Genomic DNA, 7,907 nt, shown 5'->3' with positions numbered 1-7,907 from the left:
CTCTGCTCCTTGATGCCTTCGTTTTCATTTTTTATACTTTCTTCAATTAAATTTCAGTAGCTTTAGGGGTACAAGGTTGGTTACATGGATGAGTTATAACGTGATGAAGTCTGAAATTGTAGTGCACCCATTACCCAAGTAGAGTACATTGTATCCAACATGTAGTTTTTTTTATCCCTTACCCCCTTCCACAACTTCCCCCTTCTGAGTCTCCAATGTCCATTATACCACTCTATATGCCTTTGGGTACCCATAGTTTAGTTTCCCATTTATGAGTGAGCACATAAAACATTTAGTTCCCTATTCCTGAATTCCTTCACTTAGAATAATGACCTCCAGTTCCATCCAAGTTGCTGCGAAAGTCATTGTTTTGTTCTTTTTAATAGGTGAGTAGTATGATATGGTGTATATATACCACATGTTCTTATCCACTCATTGGTTGATTAGCACTTAGGTAGTTTCATATCTTTGCAATTTGAATTTTGCTTTGATAAACATCTGTGTGCAGTTGTCTTTTTGATATAATGACTTCTTTTGTTTTGGGTAGATACCCGGTAGTGGTATTGATAGATTGAATGGTAGACCTCTTTTTAGTTCTTTGAGAAATCTCCATACTGTTTTCCATAGAGGTTGTACAATTTAAATTCCCATCAGCAGTATATAAGCATTCCCTTTTCATCATATCCACACCAACCTCTATTTATTTAAAAAATAATGATCATTCTGGCTGGAGTAAGGTTGTATCTCATTGTGGTTTTAAATTGCATTTCCCTGATTATTTGTGATGTTGAGCATTTTTTCATATGTTTTTTGGCAATTTGTATATCTTCTTTTGAGAAAAGTCTAGTCATGTCATTTGCCCATTTTTCAGTGGGATTTTTTTTTTTGGCTGATTTTTTTTTTGAGTTCTTTATAGATATTAAGTATTCGTCCTTTGTTGGAGGCATAGTTTGCAAATACTTTCTCTCATTCCATGGGTTATCTGTTTACTCTGATGATTATTTATTTTATTGTGTAGCAGCTTGTTAGTTTAATTAGGTCCCATTGATTCATTTTGTTTCAGTTACATTCGCTTTTGGGGTCTTCGTCACAAATTCTTTGCTAGGCTAATATCCAGAATCTTTTCTGTAGCTTTTCTTCTAGGATTTTATTGTTTCAGGTCTTAGATTTAAATCTTTAATCCATCTTGAGTTAATTTCTCTATATGATAGGATCCAGTTTCACTCTTCCACATGTGGTAGAACACTATCCAGTGTTCCCAGCACCATTTATTGATAGAATAATTATTTATTATTGTTGAATAGAGAGACCTTTCCCCAGTTTATGTTTCTGTATGCTTTGTCAAAGATTAGTTGGGTGTAAGCATTTGGCTCTATTTCTGGGTTTCTCTGTCCTGTTTCATTTGTCTATGTATCTACTTTTATACAGTACCGTGCTGTTTTTATTATCATAGACTTATAGTATAATTTGAGTAATGTGAAACCTTAAGATTGATTCTTTTTGCTTAGGATTGCTTTGACTATTCAAGCCCTTTTTTGGTTCCATATGAATTTTGGGGTCAAAAAAATTCTGTGAAAAATAACCTTGGTATTTTGATAGGAATTACACTGAATCTATAGATTGCTTTAGCAGTATGGTCATTTTAACAATATTGATTCTTCCAATCCGTGAATATGGAATGTATTTCCATCTGTTTGTGTCATGTAGGATTTCTTTCAGCAGTATTTTATAGTTCTACTTAGAGATATATTTCACCTCCTTGCTTAAGTATATTTTCAGGCATTTTATTTTTTACAACTATTGTAAAAGGGACTCTGGTCTTGACTTGGTTCTCAACTTGATTGTTTTTGGTAGATTGCAGTGCTATTGATTTGTATACATTGATTTTGTAACCTAAGACTTTACTGAATTCCTGTATCAAATAAAGTAGTGTTTTGGAAGAATCTTTGGAGTTTTCTAGGTATACAATCATATCATTAGCAAACAGAGATAGACTTCTCTTTTCCAATTTCTTTGCCCTTTATGTCTTTCTCCTGTCTAATTGCTCTGGCTAGGACTTCCAGTACTATGTTGACTAGAAGTGGTAAAAGTGGGCATCCTTGTCTTGTTCCAGATCTTAAGGGCAATGCTATCAACTTTTCCCCATGTAGTGTGATGTTGGCTGTGGCTTTGTCATATACGACATTTATTATTTTGAGATATGTTACTTCTATGCATGGTTTGTTGAGGGCTGTTATCATAAAGGATGCTGGATATTTTTGAATGCTTTTCTTGTATCTATTAAGATGATCATATGGTTTTGTTTTTAGTTCTGTTTGTGTGATGAATCACATTTATTGACTTGTATATATTGAAACACCCTTCCATCCCAGGGACAAAATCCACTTGATCATTGTGAATTATCTTTTTAAATGTGCTGTTGAATTCAGTGTGCTAGTATTTTGTTGAGGATATTTGCATTTATGTTAATCAGGGATATTAATCTATAGTTTTCTGTTTTTGTTACGTCCTTTCCTGTATCTGGTATCAGAGTGATACTGGCTTCATAGAAGTAGTTAAGTAGTTAGGGAGAATTCCCTCTTTCTCAATCTTTCGGAATAGTTTCAGTGTGGTTGGTACCAATTCCTTTAATGTCTGGTGAAATTTGGCTGCAAATACAGCTGGCTCTGAAAGTTTTGTTGTTGTTATTTCATTGTCCTTATTATCATCAGCATTTTGGAAAAATCCATTCAACAAATCTATAGGAAGTTCCAAACTTGTACACATTTTCCTGTCTTCTTCTGAGCCCTCCAAGCTGTTCCAGCCACTGCCTGTTATCTAGTTCCAAAGTCGCTTCCACTTTTTCTTTTCAGCAGTACCCCACTCTACTGGTACCAATTTACTGTATTAGTTTGTTTTCATGCTGCTGATAAAGATATACCCAAGACTGGGCAATTTACAAAATAAAGAGGTTTAATGGACTTACAGTTCCACATTGCTGGGGAGGCCTCACAATCATGGTGAAATGCAAGCAGAACTAAATTACGTCTTACATGAATGGCAACAGGCAAAGAGAGAGAACACGTCAGGAAAATTCCCATTTTTAAGCCATCAGATCTTGTGAGACCCACTCACCATCAAAAGAATAGCACGGGAAAGACCTGCCCCATGATTCAACTACCTCCCACCGGGCCCCTCCCACAACGTGTGAGAATTCAAGATGAGATTTGGGTGGGGACACAGCCAAACCACATCACCTAGCTAATGGTCTATCAATTTTCTTTATGTTTACAAAGAATCAGTTTTTTATTTCATCCATCTTTTGTTTGTTTGTTTAAACATCATTTTGTTCTGGTTTGATGTTTGTTATTTCTTTTCTTATTCTAGCTTTGGGTTTGGTTTGTTCTAGTTTCTCTGGTATCTTGAGGTTTGACATTAGGTTGTCAATTTTCAACCTTTCAGACTTCGTTGTAGGCATTTAGTGACATAAACTTTCCTCTTAACACTGCTTTCACTTTGGTTTTACTATGTCCCAGAGGCTTTGATAACTTGTATCACTGTTATTATTCATTTTAAAGAATTTTAAAATTCTCATATAGATTTCATTGCTAACCCAAAAATCATTCGGGAGAAGATGGTTTCATTTCCAAGTGTTTGTACGGTTTTGAGGGTTCCTTTGGAATTGATTTCTAGTTTTATTCTTCTGTGGTCAGAGAAAGTACTTGGTATAATTTCTATTTTCTAAAATCTATTGAGGTTTGTTTTGTGGCTTATCATGTTATCTGTCTTGGAGAATGTTCCATGTGCTGATGGAATGAATGTATATTCTACAGTCCTTGTATAGAATCTTCTGTAAATATCTGTGAGGTCCATTTGTTCTAGAATACAGTTTGAATCCTGTGTCTCTCTGTTGGCTTTCTCCCATGATTCTCTCTCAAGTGCTTTCAGTGGAGTGTTGCAGTCATCCACTATTACTGTATGGTTGTCTTTCTCTTTTCTTAAGTCTAATAGTAATTGTTTTATGAATCTGGGAGCTCCAGAGTTAGATGAATGTGTATTTAGGATTGTGGTATTTTCCTGTTGGACTAATCCTTTTATCATTATGTAATGACCTTCTTTGTCTTTATTTTTTACTGTTGTTGCTTTAAAGTTTGTTTTGTCTGATATGAGAATAACTACTTTTGATTGCTTTTGGTTTCCATTTGCTTGACTGAAAAAGACTTTATTTCTCATTTGTTAGGGCTTGACTCTGTGTCCCCACACAAATTTCATGTTGAATTATAATTCCCAGTATTGGAGGAGGGGCCTGGGAGGATGTGATTGGATCATGGGGTCAGACTTCTCCCTTGCTCCTCTTGTGATAGAGTTCTCCCAAGATCTGCTTCTTTAAAAGTGTGTAACACCACTTCCCTTCTCTCTCTTTCTCCTGGTGGCCATGTGAATATGTCCCTGCTTCCTCTTCACCTTCCGCCATGATTATAAGTTTCCTAAGGCCTCTCTAGCCATACTTCCTGTACAGCCTGTGAAACTGTGAGTCAATTAAACATTTCTTCATAAATTACCCAGTTTCATGTATGTCTTTATAGCAACATGAGAATGAACTAATACAGCCTTCATTTATGAAACTTAGATTTGCTGGATAAAAAATTTTTGACTGACAGTTATTCTGCTTCAGGAGACTAAAGATAGGACCTCAATATCTTCTGGCTTGTAACATTTCTGCTGAGAGGCCTGCTGTTAATCTGTTAGTTTTCCTTTATAAATTACGTGATGCTTTTGTCTCACTACTCTTATAATTCTTTCCTTCACATTGACTTCAGATAGCCTGATCACTATATGCTTTGGTTATTTTCTTTTTGTAGTGGATTTCCCAGGAGTTCTTTGAACTTCTTGCATTTGGATGTCTAAATCTCTAGCAAGGTCAGTGAAGTTTTTCTCATTCATTTCCTCAGATAAATTGTCCAATTTTTTGCTTTTACTTCTCCCTCAGAAACATCAATGTTTCTTAGGTTTGGCTTTTCTACATAATCTCATATTTCTTGGAGACTTTATTTAATTTTTTTCTTTATTCTTGTCTGATTGGGTTAATTCACAAGCCTTGTGTTCTAGCTCTCAAATTATTTCTTCTACTGTTAAACCTTTTCACGAATTTTTAATTCCCCACATGTGTTTTTTTTCTTATTTCCAAATGTTCTGTTTTTTCTTTAAAATATCTCTTTTGAACATTTTTAATTTATAACCTATATTTTTTTAAGTTTTTTTTATGTAGATTTTCACCTTTCTCTTATATCTGCTTGAGTAACTTAATAATCAACCTTTTGAAATCTTTATTTGTTATTTCAAATATTTCATTTGGTTTGGATCCATAGCTGGAGAGCCAGTGTGATCTTTTAGAGGTGTAATAGAATGCTGTTTTATCGTATTGCCAGAATTGTTTTTCTATCCTTCTCATTGGGATAAAGAGAATTATTATCTAACTATTTTGAATTTATTTTGATTCATCTGTGTTTCTCTGTAATTTAATTTTTTGCCCCTTGAGGATGTGACTATAATATTTATAGTTTATTGTAACCTAATTTAGTTCTGGGTTACTTTCAAAGGTGAAGAATCTGTAAAGTACCTTGGTTATAGGAAGTCTTTGTATGATGGCTTTCTCAGATGCTTGTTGTAGTAGCAACGTGCTCAGTATGTGAGCAGGTTAGCTGTTTCCTATGGGCCAAAATGACAGAAGTGTCATGAAGCATATCTTGCTCCCTAATGGTGCATTTATTTTCCAATATTTTATTTATTGGGTTGAAGTTCGGGCTTTAGGTCAGTGGGACATGTCCACAGGTAAAGGTTGTGGCTAAAGCAGGTGGGTAAGTCCAATACCCAATGGAGGACAGAAGTTCCAGCCTTGACAGAGGTAGCTGTGCATATCTCTCAGTGAAACACATCTTGTTCTTTTCAGGAGGAAGGGAGGGAACCACCTCAGCTTCCCTATCAGACCAGCAGGAAAGCAATCCATCTCCCAATGACACTCTTGATCAAGAATTGTAGCTTTTCAGATCAGACAGATACTTCTTTTCATCTGCAGGAATGCTTATGTTCCACGTAGAGAGGGATTGTGACTCTACCTCTTGTGCAAGCTTGAGCCTGGAGGGCATTCCTCCTGTGGGGATGCAGTCACCCTGAGACGTTACAAAAAGGTTGTCCACAGGTGCACACACCAAGCTCCCATGGGAGATGCCCAGCTGTTTCTGTAATGGTGCCTGAGGGGAAGAAGAAATCCCCTTCTCCAAGACACATCATGAGACCAGGGTTACCTGACTTTGGGGTAGAGATGGAGACTTTCCCCACCAAGCCCAGCAGTGCACCTGGGTCTCTTCTGAAAGAAACTTCCCACAAGTGGAAAGTTCTGGGGTTCAAGGCCGGGAGTCTGAATTCTTTTGATTCAAAAGATGCTCCTTTAATATGGTGCACTCCTCTTTCCCCTCGGAGTAGAAGTCCCTGAGGGCCAGACTACCATGAATCCTGCTGCTCCTCTCAGTTTGGCTGCCCACTGGTGCTGCCAAACTCCAGGCTTGTATTGGGGAATGTCTGCAAGGGGTCTAGTGATGTGATCTGTCCTCTAGTCTCCCAGCAGCGGTTACCAACAACAGTTCTGATGTAGGTTACCTTGGACTTGGTAGTGATGTAGACTCTTGTGAGATTTCCTTGGTTATAAATAGCCTTAGTGTTTTGGCTGTCTCAAATGCCAACAGCAGTGGTAATGCAATGGTTAGGTGGAAAGACTTGAGACCTTCTGGTTAATCAGAGTGGTGTAGTCAGTGGTGACAGCTGAGGTTGCACAAAAGTTTTCTCCTTCTTGGGCCCTGTTATTGTGCTGCAGATGCTGTAATGGACTGTGTCCACTGGCCTCTTGCCAAGAGGTGGAACTTGCAAATGAGAGCCAGCTGCGGTGATAGTGGTGAGATTTATGCTTGCCTTATGCTACCCAAGGTAAGTACTCTGAAAGTGGGCACGGTGATGGAGTTCCCAAAAGTCCCTGTCCTTTGTGTTAAGCTACCAGGGCAGGTGTAGGGGCAAAGTCAGGTGGGGGCTGGGCCAGACCATTTATGCTCCGGCTCCCCATCTGTGGGTGCAACCAGTGGGCGTAAAGGGAATTGGAGGGCAATTATCTGGCCACTGGTGTAATGTTCCACGGAGGAGCACAGCTGCCTCTGCTGCACAAAAGAATCTGCAAGGGGAGTGGGGTTAGCAGGTGGCAGTAAGCCCTGTCTTGCTGCCAGTCACTTAGAAAGATCTCACACCCACAGTGTTCCATTAGCAGCAGCTATTGCGGTTCCAGGCAGCCTGTGGTCAGAACTCAAAAATGCCCCAGGCCATAAGCCATTCCCAGGAAGACAGAATTGTCATTCACACCATGTCCCTCTAGGTTCATCCATGTAGCCAGTATTGCCCATGGCTATAGCACACTCCTCAGTCTTCCTTGGTTTTGGCCAGGGGGATTCATTCCGGTACAAGATTATGTTGCACATCTCAGTTGGGAGCTCCTCTCAACCTATGACCACTGCCTGAATTAACTGGCTGACTTCTGTGAGGTCCCTTGTAAGGTAGGATCAGGAAAGTCTTTCCTCTGATCCTGCTGGAGTCTGAGAGTGCATTCAAAGCATATCCCAGTGCCATCCCTCCTCATATACTCCCCACCATTTACTAAATCAGCTCCAGCACTGGATAGGGTTAACCTGGATTGCCAGGTTCACCAGTGGGAGAGTATATCATACAGGCAGTTTCTCTCCCTCTCACACTCTGGGCCTCACAGTTTTCTTCCTGGCTTATGGTGTAGGCTGCTGCTGGTCACTTCTTTCAAAGGGTCTGTGGTTTCTTTCAGTTTTCCTTTTTAAGTTCCTATGTTGCTTCTTGGAAAAAAGTTCACAGCATGAATC

At 38.6% G+C, this 7,907-nt stretch overlaps 1 long non-coding RNA gene across 1 annotated transcript in view; it reads left to right on the top strand.

Moving 5' to 3' along the window:
• The first annotated feature begins 3,879 nt into the window (after window positions 1-3,879).
• The window catches only part of LOC108536744 (uncharacterized), a 29,272-nt gene continuing 25,244 nt past the window's right edge, over window positions 3,880-7,907 (top strand). Inside the window, exons 1-2 of the long non-coding RNA XR_001887612.1 lie at window positions 3,880-3,955; window positions 6,851-6,960. This is a non-coding gene — a long non-coding RNA (uncharacterized LOC108536744). The remainder of the gene's footprint in view (window positions 3,956-6,850; window positions 6,961-7,907) is intronic.

This window comes from Rhinopithecus bieti, unplaced genomic scaffold (genome assembly GCF_001698545.2).
Source record: "Rhinopithecus bieti isolate Rb0 unplaced genomic scaffold, ASM169854v2 scaffold_13349, whole genome shotgun sequence".
Taxonomy (NCBI): Eukaryota; Metazoa; Chordata; class Mammalia; order Primates; family Cercopithecidae; genus Rhinopithecus; species Rhinopithecus bieti.
This window is presented reverse-complemented; position numbering and strand designations above follow the sequence as displayed.